General features: G+C 34.0%; 1 long non-coding RNA gene and 1 pseudogene across 2 annotated transcripts in view; both read right to left on the reverse strand.

Moving 5' to 3' along the window:
- Positions 1-12,527, reverse strand: part of LOC119573146 — a 23,964-nt gene extending 11,437 nt beyond the window's left edge. Inside the window, exons 1-2 of one of the 2 annotated variants that reach the window (XR_005228772.1) lie at positions 11,543-12,527; positions 4,125-4,355 (exon numbers count right to left, since the gene is read on the reverse strand). This is a non-coding gene — a long non-coding RNA (uncharacterized LOC119573146). Of the gene's footprint in view, positions 1-4,124; positions 4,356-6,514; positions 6,563-11,542 lie in introns of those variants that run through there. The other variant, XR_005228773.1, reaches the window with a different exon arrangement.
- Positions 12,528-13,773: 1,246 nt separating this feature from the next.
- Positions 13,774-15,000, reverse strand: part of LOC119573504 — a 1,505-nt pseudogene continuing 278 nt past the window's right edge.

The following is a 15,000-nucleotide window of genomic DNA, read 5'->3' on the forward strand; positions in this document are numbered from 1 at the left end:
TTGAAGTGAAGTGTGTAGGGAAAATATGGATGATAAACTCACCCCTGAACCAGGAGAGAGTCCTGGTACATATACACAAATGGACTATGAAACCTTAAATAACAGAAGACGAAAAACAGTGAAAACGATATCAAAGCAAACCCACCTTCCAAGCAACACAAAAAAGAAGCAGCCAGAAAGAACTTCACTCATTTCCAACCAGTAATGAATAACAACACTGAACTCAACATTCAAGTAAGATCAAGCCAGAATGTAATACTTAAAAATCTATCAGGAAATTCATTAAATTCAAACTATAACAACCCAATTCAGCTAGCAAATGCAATAAATAATTCAGAATTTCACAAATACATCAGAGAAGATTCCTTAAAAGTATTAGGTATTGGGGAAGGCAATCAGATCTGAAATAGATGATATGAGGAAAATAAGACCCTAACGTAAATAAGAAAACTTACACGATGGGAAACTTATTGCAAACAACCAGCATCAAGTTTAAACACAGATTGTACAAGAAATAATAAGAGTAAACAAAAGTAATCAAGAAAAAAACAAAACAGATAAATGGATTCCAACATCTCTAAGAATCACATTCAAAGGACCACTGCCAGAAAGGGTGGCTATTGGCCATACCATTTATCAAGTCAAACAATATAACTTTCCAATGCCCAAATGCTATAATGATGGATATGGGATTCTTACTTGCAAATACAAAGAAAGATGAAGTAGATGCAGTAGTTTTAACCATGCTTTCAAAGATTGTAGTAATAATCCATTTTGTGTCTTTTGTGAAGGATATCATACACCAAATGGTAACTCATCCAGAATACATAATAAAGCACAAGAAATAAACAAATACAATTCTACACCAAAAAATTCTGATACTAAAAAACAACTCCAACAATTGAAACCTTATACAGAACAAGCTAAAAATAATACAAATAAAGATGCAAACACAAAACCAAAAGAATAACTAAAAAAAAATCACACTCCACAGGTCAAAACTTTAGAAATAGAAGCCAACACCAAATTACACTACAAAGCTATGCACAAGCTATCTCACAAAGACAAAACATCATACAGGGCAGAAAACACCCCCAAGACAGAGAACCCAAAACATAGTGAACTTAAAAGTTACACCAGAGGCAAATGCATGAACAAACAAAAAAGAAATAACAGAACCACAAAACAACACAAACAAACAAAAACATACAAATCCAGAACAATCCCCAATAACATGGCTATTACCCATATCCATTATCCACACCCATCACTCATATCCATCATCTATATCCAATACCCACACTCAAAAACAAAAGATAAATGAAAGAATAGAAGAAGAAAACTTAAACTGAATGATTACCACAAAAAAATATAATATATGCAGTATCAAATTTGATGAACAATATAAACTTGGGAAAATCAATCTTAAAAATAATTATGAAAACAATAAATTATTTCACCTCAATTTTAAAACAAGTAATGAATTTGATAAATGAATAAGATGATAACATGGAAAACAAAAAAACATTTGAATTATCTAATATTCAAAGAAAACCCAGGATAAATCCCCTTAAGCAAATCTTGGTTAAAGAATAAAGACAGTTTTAAAATAATTATGAGATAATTAGAAAAGATCAAGAAAACCAAATTGATGGAGGTCTAATGTTATGTATAAGGAAAGATATACGGTTTTAAAAATTAGAACTAAATGATAGATACAAATATAAGATTGAGATATTAGCAGCAAAAATACAATATAGAGAAAACTGGATGAATATCACATTGACATACAGATCTTACAATAATATAACTAAAGAAGAATTTCAATATGAGATAGACTGGATACAAGAACCAAATTGATAATAGGAGACTTCAATGCACACCATCCTAACAGGAATCCAGTAACCAACAAAGTAATGTAACAGGAAATAATTTAGTTAAATTAATAATTCAAAATATATCATATTATTAACACCAAAAGGACAAATAGCACAAATAGATCCAAAAACAAACCAAGAAGCCACTATAGACTTGCTCATAGGTTCACCTTCAATAAGCCACTTAAAAACAACAACACATCTAGATAGTGACCACCTAAAAGATGAAAACTATCAAGTCTCAATAAAAGTATTAGAAAGTAATTGGAAATTCACAAAGGAAGGATGTTCTGCTGATGACTCAGAATTAAGTCAAGTAAATATTAATATAAATTTACTAATGGAACTAATGAAACTAATAAAACACACTGGAGAAACACATTTCAGCTTTGATAACAAAAAGATAAATCACGAACCTAATAATCCTGGTGGAATGAGAAATGCAATGAAATAATTAAAAAAATATATAGCTTGTAATAAATGGATGAGAAAAATGAAAACAGAAAATAGATTAAATTATGAAAAATTATTAGCAGAAGCTAAACAAATTACTGAATAACAAAAAAGGGAGTTGTGGGAAAACTTTTGTGCTTCAATAAATTCCTAAACTCCTATAAAAAAAAATATGGAATTATATATACATAAGTATAAAAAAAGAAAGAAAAAAAAAACAGACAGGTAAAACAACGTGATTACCCTCTAATATGTAATAATTTTCAAGTAATTCAGATAATAAAAGAACTAGAATTATTTAAAGAATATGAAACTAAATCAAGTAAACAAACAAACAAATACTAACAAAAATGGAAAAAGAACTTCTAAATAGTTATAATGATGACAACATAAATAAAGATATAAATATAGAAGAATTAACACTGGTTATAAAAAATACAAAAAATGGTAAAACTTACGGCCCTGATAGAATTACATATGAATTTTATGAAAATGCACCTAAGAACAAAATAGAAGTAATATTAAAAAACTTTAATAGATATTGGGGGAAAAGGAGAATATCCAAATGAAATAAAAAAACAAACAATAATCAGTCCAATTCATAAACCAGGGAAAGACCCAACAAAAATAAATTCATATAGATTCATAAGCAGAAAAGCTTGCATTGGAAAAAATCTTTGAATATATAGTAACAAGAAGACTGAACTGGTGATTAGAAAAAAGTGACCTAGATGAAGACCTTATAAGTTTTAGACCATACAGGAGTACAATAGATGCAATACAAATAATTGAAATGGATAAATAATTTTTTAACTAAAAGAACCTTTCAAGTACAAATTGGAGAACAGAACTCAACTACTGGGAAAATAATAAATCGAGTCCTACAAGGATCCCCAATAAGCCCTACATTTTTCAATATAGTCATGTCAGACATAAAATATCAAAAGAATATATAAAATAATCTAAGTGGATAACTTAACCCTAATTATTTTGAATATAAATTTAGTAAAAGCAAAAAATAGTTTAGGACATAGCCTAAACATAATAAAAGAATGGACAGATAAATGAAACTAAAATAAACCCAATAAAAAGTAAAGTAATGAGTTTCACAAGCTAAAAAAATAGAACAATATCCTATAATAAAAATAGGAAACGATGAAATAGAATTCAAGATTTAATTCATACAGAACTAATTTAATCACTAAACAAGATAGAAATACAAAATCCTGATATGAATTTATTAATCACAGGTGCAGATCAACCACCCACAAAAAAGTATTACATTCTGAGATGCACAAAAATTTTCCAACAGAGAACAAGAATAATAGATATAATCTGAAAACACTGAAAAACCACAAAGAAAACTCCAGGGAGTATAGAGTGTTATATAGTATAAAACCCTATATAAGAAGAAAGATGGAGTATATCAGTTGGCCCTAATAACTGATCCTGATTTCCCCATTCCTTGAATTGGCAGGAAAATGTGATTTTCTTTTCAATACTATTAATATTGAATTGTTATCTTTCTTCTTGATATTATGATTGTTAAAGTGTTATCAAAATATTAATAATATAAAAGACAATAAAATAATAGAAATGAAGCTTTCAAAAAATGAAGGAAAAGGGTAAACAGATGAGATAGGGAAGACTAATAGCTGACTCCTTGGAGACTAAGCACTTGCAGAGCCATTTGTGTGTAGACAATAAATAAACTTTTAATTACAGTGGGCATGGCATTGCAGTCTTACCACCTGCTGACATTGGGTTAAAAAAAATGTATAGCATGATGCTCACCTTTTTCAAGTTCAGCGATGTGTTCAGCAAAACTAGAAGCTATCCTAGCAGCTGAAGCAGACTTCTCTCTTCTTCTTTTATACGGTTTCAGAATTTTGAAGTCTATATTCCCTGGATCTATGTTTCTTAGCTCTCTTTTTGTCGATTGGAGATTTTATATATCTATTAATATTTGTAATATCTTCTTATGTCTTAATATGTAGTACTTCTTAGCTGGTGAATGGTCTGCACCTGGTATTAGAAGAGACATATTTAGAATATTGATTTTATTTTTTTTAATGATTCAAATTTTACTCTAGGAGTAAAATCTTGGGCACTGGAGTGTTACTTATTTATCTATTGACAATTTATACCACATCAACATCTAAGATTATTAGCAGCGTATTCAAAATACAGCGGTAGGATGATGCTTGGGGGTGAAGCCCTTAAGGGAGATTTTTGGTTCATAGAGTGATGTTTGTGGATTCCCAAAATGGTTAAAACAAATAAATGCCTAGACAAAGGTCATGTACAATTATGATGAAGTATTGTGGCAAAAAGAGTAAAAATTATTTAACGATTATATGTGGACAGCAGAAGGGGATGAAGAAGAGAAGCAAATGGTAAGGGGAGAAGAAAAGTCCATGCAAAATTAGTTGAGGCAAGGGCAGAGGTCCATTTATTTATTTATTGAAAATTTTATTCCGCGTCAACATCTAAGTGTCATAGACAAGACATAGCGGCAAAGTCCCCAGGTAAAGTTTTTTGGTTCAGCAAGGCAATGTTTATGGAATTCCAGAATGGTCAATGGTCAAAACAAACAAATACACAGCATTATTTGTTTGTGGTATTGTGGTGAAATGGGTAAACAGGAGTTAAGAATTTGGACAGAACTATTTCATTGCCTAAAATGCCTTTATGTGATGGGATCCATTGTATTTTGATGTTCTGTTTCTGTTTTGATATTATGAGTATTATCTGTTGTATTTTGTATATGATTTGTTTGTGATTTTTGAGTCTGTGATTTACTATTTATTTTCTTTATTGAAAATTTTCTGCTGCATCAACATCTAAGGTCATTAATGACACATACAAAATAGGGTGGGACTTGGGAGCAAAGCCCCCAGGTAAAGAAATTATTTATTTATTGAAATTTTTCTCCTACATCAATATCTAAGGTCATTAGCAGTGTATTCAAAATAAAGTGATAGGATGAGGCTATAAGGAAGTGCTATATCAAAGGTCATATGGCATTATGGTAAAGTAGGGTAATGGAAAAGGTTATATGAGTTAATGATCAGGGTAAAATTACAGGTTGAACAGTACTATAAGGTAGTATGATAGTGAAAAGGGTAGAGAGAGGGAGCTTATGGGGTATACTATAAGGTAAAGGTTGTTAGAAGGAGAAGGAGTTAGGGGAGTAGGAAACTTTATGATAAAGTACTGTCGCAAATTCTCTCACTTTGTCTGTCAATTTCTTTTTAATGGTTAATGATTAGAAGATATAAATGTGCTAGACATCAGGATGATGGGGTGGTATGGAGGTAGTACTGTTGGGAGGACAATAAGGATGAAGAGTAGTAATAGGGGGGTAGAGGCAGACAATGAAAAAAACTGTGCAGTAGGAGATGGAGTGGAGGTTAAGTAATGACCTGGTTGGATGATTTTGAATGGATAGAGTTGACAGCAAATATCGAGGAGGGGGTATTAGTATCAGTGGTCAGAGCTGTGGTCCAAGGAGAAGCAGGGGTCATGAAACCAATGAAATCAAATTTATATAAGGGGCAAGCCTTAATAACCTAATAAGGATATAAAATCTTCATTATTGGCCATGGCGAGTCTAAAATAAATGGAGGGAGGAAACAGTCTACCCATAATAAGATAAAAATAGAAGAAGTAAAAACTGCAATAGCAATGCCAAAAACAAAAAAGCGTACGGTCCTGATGAAATAACATATGAATTTTACAAACAGGCTCCCAGGAAATTAACCCAAAATATACAAAGAATCATAAATGATTACTGGTCTAAAGGACAATATCCAGATGAACAAAAAAATGCTTTAGTCAATCCAGTACTAAAGTCAAATAAAAACCCAAAACACAAAGAATCCTACTGATTCATAAGTAGAACATCATGCTTAGGAAAAACCTTTGAAAACATTATAAATAGAAGAATTGTTTCATGGCTAGAAAAACATAGTAAATTAAACATAGATCAAATAGGCTTCAGACCTAATCAATCCACAATAGAAACTTTGCAAATAATAGATCTACATATTAATATAGCCAGAAGAGAAAAAAGTATACTTTAATAGCATGTATTGACTTTGAAAAAGCCTCTGACTCATCTAACCAGGAAGCAATACTAATCATAGCTGCTAATTCCAAATCAATGGGAATTACAGGCTTACCATTAAGATTTATACATAATTTTCTGAAAGACAGGACTTTTCTGATTACAATAGGAGGCTGCAAAACAGAAAGAGAAAAGAACATAAGGGAAGTACCACAAGGATCCCCATTAAGTCCAACCCTTTTCAATATTCTAATGTCAGATCTAGAGGTCTCTAGATCTGACATTAGAATATTGAAAAGGGTAACAGAAGTCCACAAAATGATCTATGCAGATTTTGTCACACTTATAACATAGCAATCAATAAATCAAAAATAGGATTAAAAAAGGTCTTAGAATGGACTGATCAATGGGACTTAAAAATGAATTTATCAAAAAGCAAAATCATGTGTTTCACAAATAAAAAGATCAGACAAATACCAAAAACAGAAATAGACAATAGAGAACTAATATTCTCCACAAATACTAGTATACTAGGCCTGATATTTGAAGCTCCAATTAATTAAGAGGTTTAATCTGTTAATGTCTTTGACCTCAAACTTATGTTTTTCCTGTATCTAGCACTCTTATGGAGTCTTCAATAATGTATTTTTGGAATTGTGATTTGCTTACCAAATCTATTAATTTTACTGGGTTATTGAAATTACATGTATTTTCTTTTATATTACAAGCTAAGTTAATCAGTACAAAATTTGGACTGTCTTGCCTGTTGCTTTTGGGTCTTCGGCTGTGGTCTTCTTCTTTTATAGGGTTTTAGACTTCTTATGTCTATATTCCCTGGATCTTGTTTCTTGGAATCTTCCCTCTGTTGTCTGAAGGTTTTGATCCCTTTTTTATATGATATTTATTATTCTTGATATTTGTAGGAAGATTTTCATGTGTCTTAGCATGTAGTACTTCTTAGCAAGAGATTGATTTTCCCCTGTTATAAGTAGAGGAATATTTGGATTAGTTATGTTGATCTTTTTTAATGCCTCTAATAATTTGGTTCTTTCAGAATGGAATCTTGAACATTGCAATGTTAAGTGTTCAATAGTTTTTTCTGGATATTGGCACCATCTGCAATTTGGGTCAGTTTCTAAATTTAGTCAGTGTAGGTGTTTTTTCAGTCTTGTATGTTTAGTTAGTATTCTTGTGAGACATATATCTAATTTTCTGTTTTCTGATCTAGACTAAGGTTGTGGTGTGTTATCTTTAGAGTTGATAGGTTTTTGTGATCAGGGTTCTGTGTAATTGTTCTTCCCATTGTCTTTTACTTTTTTCTTTTATGTCTTTTATTATGTTGTTAGAATCTTGGGAAATTATTATGGAATTTTCTAATTCATGAGCTTTCTTTGCTGCAAGATCTACAATTTCATTTCTAGTTATGCTTTTATGTGGTGGGATCCATTGTATTGTGATGTCTTTCTTTTGTTCTGTTAAAGTGTAAATTAGTTTTTGTGTTTCATATGTAATTTGTTTGTAGTTTTTGAGTTTGTGATTTTTTAATGTTAAGACTGCCGAGAGTGAATCTGTCAAGATTACTGTATTTGTTAATTTGTTGAGTTTTATATAGTTCAATGGTTAATGGTTAATGGTTAAAAGCAAGATAAATGTGCTAGACATCTAAGGTCATGTAGCACTATAGTTAATGTTAGGGAAGGGTGGTTGAGTTAGTGATTAGTTGTCTAAGCTGGGCAAAGGAATTGGTGAGTGAAAGGGTTAGAGTCGGGTGTGGTAAGGAGTTAGATTAGATGGAGGATATGTATACGTTTGAGGAAAGAGAATAGGTTGTTGAAACAGAAAGTGTGGGATTCTGTAAGAATGCCTGATAGGTTGGGAGGTCGGTGAAGGGAAGATAGGTGGGGGAAAGCAGAGGTAAGTATGGACGAGACATAAAGGGAATGTGGGGGAAGAGATAAAATGATAATTGGGGATTGGTATTGGAGGATGTGTAAGAAAGGTCTCAGGCATACAATAGGTGGGTTATGAGGAAAGGATATGACAAAGGTCAGGTCTGTGGGAGCAGAAACCGCGAATATTCCAATGAAGGATAGTTATACTTTAGTGATATAGATTGTAGTACGTTTTGGAGATTTTGAGGGGGAAGCAGCTAGAGGGTGGGATAAGGACCGAGAGGTCTGAGATGGGAGAGGTGTGGGAGTTGGTGTTCTACTAGGAGGGGTATTAGGAGACAGAAGGTCTGTGGAAGGGGATACTTGTGACATAAGGGATTCACGTGTGTATCAAGGAGGGACTGGAAGGGATAGAGGGGATGGTGGGAGGGTTACATAAGGGATTCACATGTGTATCCAGGAGGGAATGAAAGGGATAGAAGGGATGATGGGAGGGTTAATGTGGGCGGGGTTGGGGTCGAGGGGGATGGGCTGTGTTGGGAGGGGTTACGAGGATAGGGTGTAGGGGGGATATCGTTAGGAGGAGGATGGATATCAGCAGTTACTTGGAGTGTGAATGGAGCAGGAGTTGTAAGATTTGGAGGTTGAGCGTCAGTTTTCATTAATTAATCTTGAATATTTTCAATAGTTTCTTCTGAGGAGTTGGTTGGGGAGTTTTGGGGGATAAAGGATTTCTTGTGAGGGGGGGAAGAGAGGATTGGTGTTTCAAGCGTAGGGGCAAAGGAAGGTGGAGGTGTTTGTGTGGTAGGGGAAGAGGGGGTGGAACGTTTGTTCTGTCTGTTACGGGTAGTGCGAGGAGGGAGAGGGGAAGGTGTTGGGGTTGTAGTGCTGATTGGAGTATCTGTAGTAGAGACTGGAGTGTCTGGGTTTAGGATGGCAAAAGAGTTTGACTGGGGAAGGTAGGAGGTAGAAGAGGGGGATGTAGGGGGGGTGGGTTTAGGAGAATTGGTAGAATGAGCAGTATTATTAGAGTAAGGAGTAAGAGAGAAACCACGTCGACGTGCTTCTTGTCTGGCTTCACGTAGTGTGAGTCCAAGTTTGAATCTGAGAGTTGCTACCTCAGACTCAAATTTGTAGGTGGGACAGCCCCTATAAAATACATAATGGGGTTCGCCACAGTTGGCACATGTGCGTGATTGTGCAGAGCAGTTAGATCGGGTATGGCTAGGTTGGGCACATAGTGGGCATTTGGCTGTGGAATGGCAATGTTTGGCTGGGTGTCCTAGACGCCAACAATTTTGGCACTGACGTGGAGGAGGTTGGTATGGACGAACAGGGAGGGATTCTCCTCCTATGTAGACGTTAAAGGGAAGGTCATGTCAACAGAAGGTAATTTTGGCTATGTTAGTGGGTTTCTTTCGATGACCTCTGGGGGGAATGGAGTAGCATTGTACTGATGTTGCATCATAGTCTGTGAGACAGGCAAGTAGGTCTTCTCCACAGTCTGAAAAACCTTTGTCATAGACTGGGCAATTTGCTGGGGAGATTGAAACTGTTCCGGTGCAAGTATTGAGGGTTGGATGGGGTTCTGCAAGGATGGGGTTACCATACAGGTCAGTTAGTTTTGTTAATGCTATAGCTTGGTTTTCAGATGTTACTGTGACAAGACGGGAGCGGTCGGGTCGGCTACGGAAAGAGACTTTACCTACTTGTTTTTGGAGACATTGTTGGAAGAGAAGGGTGTTGCCAGAGTAGGGAGCTGTGGGAGGGATCACGAAAAATTGGTCCCATTTGGCTGCGCTAAAGAGAGTATTCAAGATTGTTGTAGAGATAGGGGTAGTAGAAGGGCGGGGGCGTGACGAAGATGGAGTAGTGTTGAGGGAGGTAGTGTTATGGAGAGGTGGGCAATAAGGCTGTAAGGTATTAATAAGGGAGGATGGGGTGGTTGATGTTGGAGGTTGTGGGGATAGAGGTGTTGAAGTTGAGCATGCTGGAAGAGTGGAAATGTTCCTTAAGGGTTGATTGTTGGCTACTTCCTTAAGGGTTGATTGTTGGCTACTGTACTGGTAGGCATTGATGAGGGGGTAGTTATTGCAGTGTTCGGAGCCGTGGTCAAAGGAGAGCCTGGGGTCAGGGAATCGGGTGGGTTTACATCGTTGGGGCTATTTGATAAAGGGGCAAGCCTCATTGCCCCTAATAGTGGGGATATGTTTTCATTACTGGCCATGGTAAGCCTGGGTTATGTTGGGGATAAAAACCGTCCACCCCTCAGGGTCCCCTTGAAGGGTAAGGGCTAGGTAACTAAATCAGGGGAATACCGTGCCCATGGCTCCCTCAGGCCGTTTAGGACTGGCACAGTCAGCCTTTCATCCTTTCAGCACGGCTCTCACACCTTAGGAGGTGGATAGCAGAAGGATTTGGTGAAGGGACAGAAACGAAAAGTGGGAAGGAAAAAAAGACCGTGCAAAATTAGTTGAGTCGAGGGCTGAGTCCCAAGGTTGGGGAGTTCCCCATCATTGTGTCCCTGTCTCCGCCTCCTAAGCCCCCCCACGACAACAACGGGCAAGGCATTGGGGGGGTTGCCTTTCTGTGTCTTTCACATGCATTTGTATTTGGTGAATGGTTCTCATGGCAGTAAAAGCAGAAGGGGCTATTTGTACAATGTTTGTAAACATGGTTGAACTGGCTACACTTGTTACATCTAGTTTTGTTTTTACATGTTAAGATTCCATGACCATATCTAAGACATTTGTAACATTTACGAATTGGGAAGGTATACTGTTGGACTTTGTAAGATGTATGTCCTATGGCAACTTTTCTGGCAATGTTCCTTTAAATGTTATTCTGAGGGATTTTGTTGGAAGCCATTTTTTTTGTGTTATCTTTATCTTTGTTATTTTTATTTATTCTACTTACCTCTATTATTTGATTGTCATATCCATGCAATGTTTTTTTTATGTCGTTTTTGTCAATTCTATGCCTTCTGGATATATTGTACTATATGAACAGTATGTTTTTGTTTGAGGCAGACTGTTTGCAGTCACCTAATTTATTAATCTGGTTTAAGGGTGATAATTTTGTAAAGCTTTTGACTTCGAATCTAAAAGCATTTCCTGTCCCAAGCAATCTTAGTGTGTCCTCTAATATGTACTTTTGAAATGTTGATTTGTTTAGTGCATCAGTTAGTTTAAATGTGAGGTTTCTGATTCTTCTGTTAAACTGATCAGTACTACATGATTATTTTGTCTTACTGTTGTGTTGTCTATATAAGGTGGTTGAAATTCTTCTAAGTTTCTGCCGGTTTGGGATCTGGGTTTTCTTCACTGTCACTTCTTCTGTCCGTCTTCTATTTGTTTGTGAGTCGTAGTCCATTTCTTTTAAGATTCCAGAATTTTCTCCTGGATCTGGGTTTAAATTTGCGTTCATTGAATATTCTTAAACTTTACTTCACTCGAGTTAAGATTTTACGTGTTGACTCTATGACATTTAAGCGAAAGTCTTTGTCTATGGTCGGGTAGTCGTCAGTGCCGCTCCTGCCGGCACTGTTTTCCCGTCTATTTTCTCATGGGAATTATAAATAATTTCATTTAGAGCTCCAGTTCATTGTTCATTATATATTCTTCTATTCACTAAACTCATAATTTGAAGCTACTTTTAGATGCCCACTCCAAGGAGGTTCATTGCAACTATTTCACGAAGGAGACTTCCTGTTCTTCTTTTTTCTTTTATAGGGTTTCAGACTCTTTCTGTCCATATCCCCCGGATCCTTTTTCTTTCATCGTCTTTCTTCTATTATATCATGTCTATAATTTTTGTTTTTTGTAAGAATATTTTGGTATGTCTTAATATGTAATATTTTTGATCTTCTGGGAAATCTTCTCATGTGATCAACAGTTTTACACCTGGGTTATTAATTTTTGTTTTCTTTAATGCTTCCAACAATATCACTGATTGAATTGAATCTTGGACAGTGAAGGAGTGTGTTCCTGTTTCTTCTTGATTTTTACATCATCTGCAAAAAGGATAATTTTAAATTTTTATCCTTTTTAGATGGTGCTTTAGTCTTGTGTGTGTTGTTATTAGTCTTGTAATGCATGTGTCTAATTTTCTGTATTTAGATCTTGTCCATGGTTGGGGACTGCGGTTTTTTTATGTAATTTTTTTTTTTTTTTTTTTTTTTTTTTTAGGGCATTATTGAAATATTTTTCCCAATTCTTTAGGCTTTTGTCCTTAATTTCTTTTGTTATGTTTATGATGTCTTTAGTCGTTTAAAGTTTTTTTTGTTTATGATTTTTTTGCTGCAAAATCTGCTTTTTTGTTCCCTTTTATTTTTATGTGCGGTATCCTTGTATTTTTTGTTTTTTTTGTTTTTTCTGTTAATAAATTGTTGATTGTACTTAAATTGTTTTGGTTTTTAGTATTTGGGGTTTGTGTTTTTTTGCAGGAACTGTGATTAGAATCTGTGAATATTACTAATTTTTTAAGTTTCAATTTTAAATTTTATCATAATCCCTTCTTTTAGCGAAAAAATTCGGTTCTATTTCGGTAAATTTCCCAAATTTTTGGATATTTTTTTCTTTAATTAATTGCGCGCTGTAATGCAGTTTCATTTTGGAACCATCTTGTATTTTTTGTAATTTTTATATTGTGTTTTCATCAGTAAACTTGATTTTTTTTTATTTCTTTCGGTGTATCTTTAGAAAGATTACCCATAAAATTAGTTTCTGTATTTTGGTGAATATCGTACCAAGGTGGTATTTGTGCTATACTTGATATAGAATTTGTCTTTATTATGATTTTTAATTCCTGGCATGTTTCCGTCACTCTGTGAACTAGACTTCTTTTGTCTGTTCTCTGGTTATATTCCTTAATTGTTTGTGTTATTATTTGTTTAATTGGCATAGTTTCTTGTTTTTGCAGAATTTTTACCATCTGAATGCATTCTAATTGTTTTATTGTCTGTTTTATTGGCATTGTATTTGTTAAAGCTTGTAAAGCTATTATTGGGGTAGATTTAAGACATCCGGTGTCTATCCTTGTTGCTTCATTTTGTATTTTTTCTAACTTTTTTCGGTCTGTATTTTTAACTGTCCCGTATATTGTGGAACCGTATAGTATTTTTGGTTTTATGTATGTTGTAAAATCTCATTAATGTTTCCCTTTTTGCTCCCCATGATAGTGTTGTCAACTTTTTCATTAAGTGTAATCTTTTTTGAGGTAAGGTTTTAATTTTATTTATGAGGTTTCCATTTTAATTTTGGTGCAACAAATTCTAATCTTAGTATGTTACGTTTATTTGTGAATAATAATTTTTCATTATTTATGCTTATTTTTGGTGTGTTTTGAATTCTTTTATTAGTAAATCACATAAGTTTACTATTAGATATATTTATTTTCAGATCCCATCTATCAGTCCATTCTTTTATATCTTTAATTGCTTTTTTTAAGTCATCTGTTGCCTTTTGTATTTCTTTGTTTTGGGAAATTAGCGTGATGTTGTCTGCATAAATTATTTTACTAATTCCCTTTGGAAGGTTCAGATCTGACATTAATATGTTAAATAATGTTGGGCTTAGAGGTGAACCTTGAGGTACTCCCTTTGATATTTTTTTCTTTTTGGGTTCTTTTTTCTCCTTTTATTATCTGATATGTTCTGTTTTTTAGGAAATTCTTTAAGAATCTTAGAGGTGTACCTCTGATTCCTAATTTAGCAGCTTTTACTATGATTACTTCATGATTAGCTGAATCAAAAGCTTTTTCTAGGTTTAGGCAGGCTACCAATGCATATTTCTTTTCATTTAATGTTTTACTTATTACTGATTCAATTATTTGGAGTACATCTGTGGTTGATCTGTTTGGTCTGAAACCTGTCTGATCTTCATCTAATTTCCTTTGTTTTTCTAGCCACCAATTAATTCCGTAATTTATAATGTTTTTGTATATCCTTCCTAAACAAGAAATTCTACTAATGAACCTGTAAGCACTTATATCTTGTGAGTTATTTCCTGGCTTTAAGATTGGATTTATCAACACATTTTAAAATTAATTTGGATAGTTACCTTTTTGCCATAGTTTATCAATTTCTTTTAGAATTAAGTCTTGATATGTTTTCTGGTGCCTTTTTGTAAAATTTGTATGTAGTTTCATCTGGCCCGTATGTCTTTCCATTCTTGTTTTTTATTGTTCTTTTTAACTCTTCCATTGTTATTTCTTTGTTTAGATTTATAGTGTCACGCAGGTTTATTAGGTTATCTATCTCTGCTGTAGTAGTTATCACTTTCGATTCTTTTCCAATGATCTTTTTATATTCTATTTTGAATAAATCTAGTTTATCCTTTGTATTTGTTATGGGGAGATCGTTATTTATTATGGGATAACTTTGATTTGATATTTTACCAGTTTGCTTCTTTATGAAATTCCAGACTTTTTTTATGTTAGGGTTTAGAAGTCAAAGCCATTACAGAAGTTTTCCCAGGCTTTTTTCTTTTCTACTTCTATTGTTTGTCTACTTTGTATCAAGAGTTTTTTGTATTCTTTTTCATTTTCTTTATTTGTTTTTTTCCTCCATTTGTTAAAGGCTTTATTTCGTTTCTTTATTATTTCATTACAGGTTTCTTCCACCATGGTTTATTAGGTTTGTTTTGTTTATTGGAGTTTTCGAATTTGAAGCATTTTTCTCCCATTTCTTTTAGCATGCTTGCTATTATTT

The sequence above is a fragment of the Penaeus monodon genome, chromosome 5, assembly GCF_015228065.2.
Source record: "Penaeus monodon isolate SGIC_2016 chromosome 5, NSTDA_Pmon_1, whole genome shotgun sequence".
In the NCBI taxonomy this organism is placed as follows: domain Eukaryota; kingdom Metazoa; phylum Arthropoda; class Malacostraca; order Decapoda; family Penaeidae; genus Penaeus; species Penaeus monodon.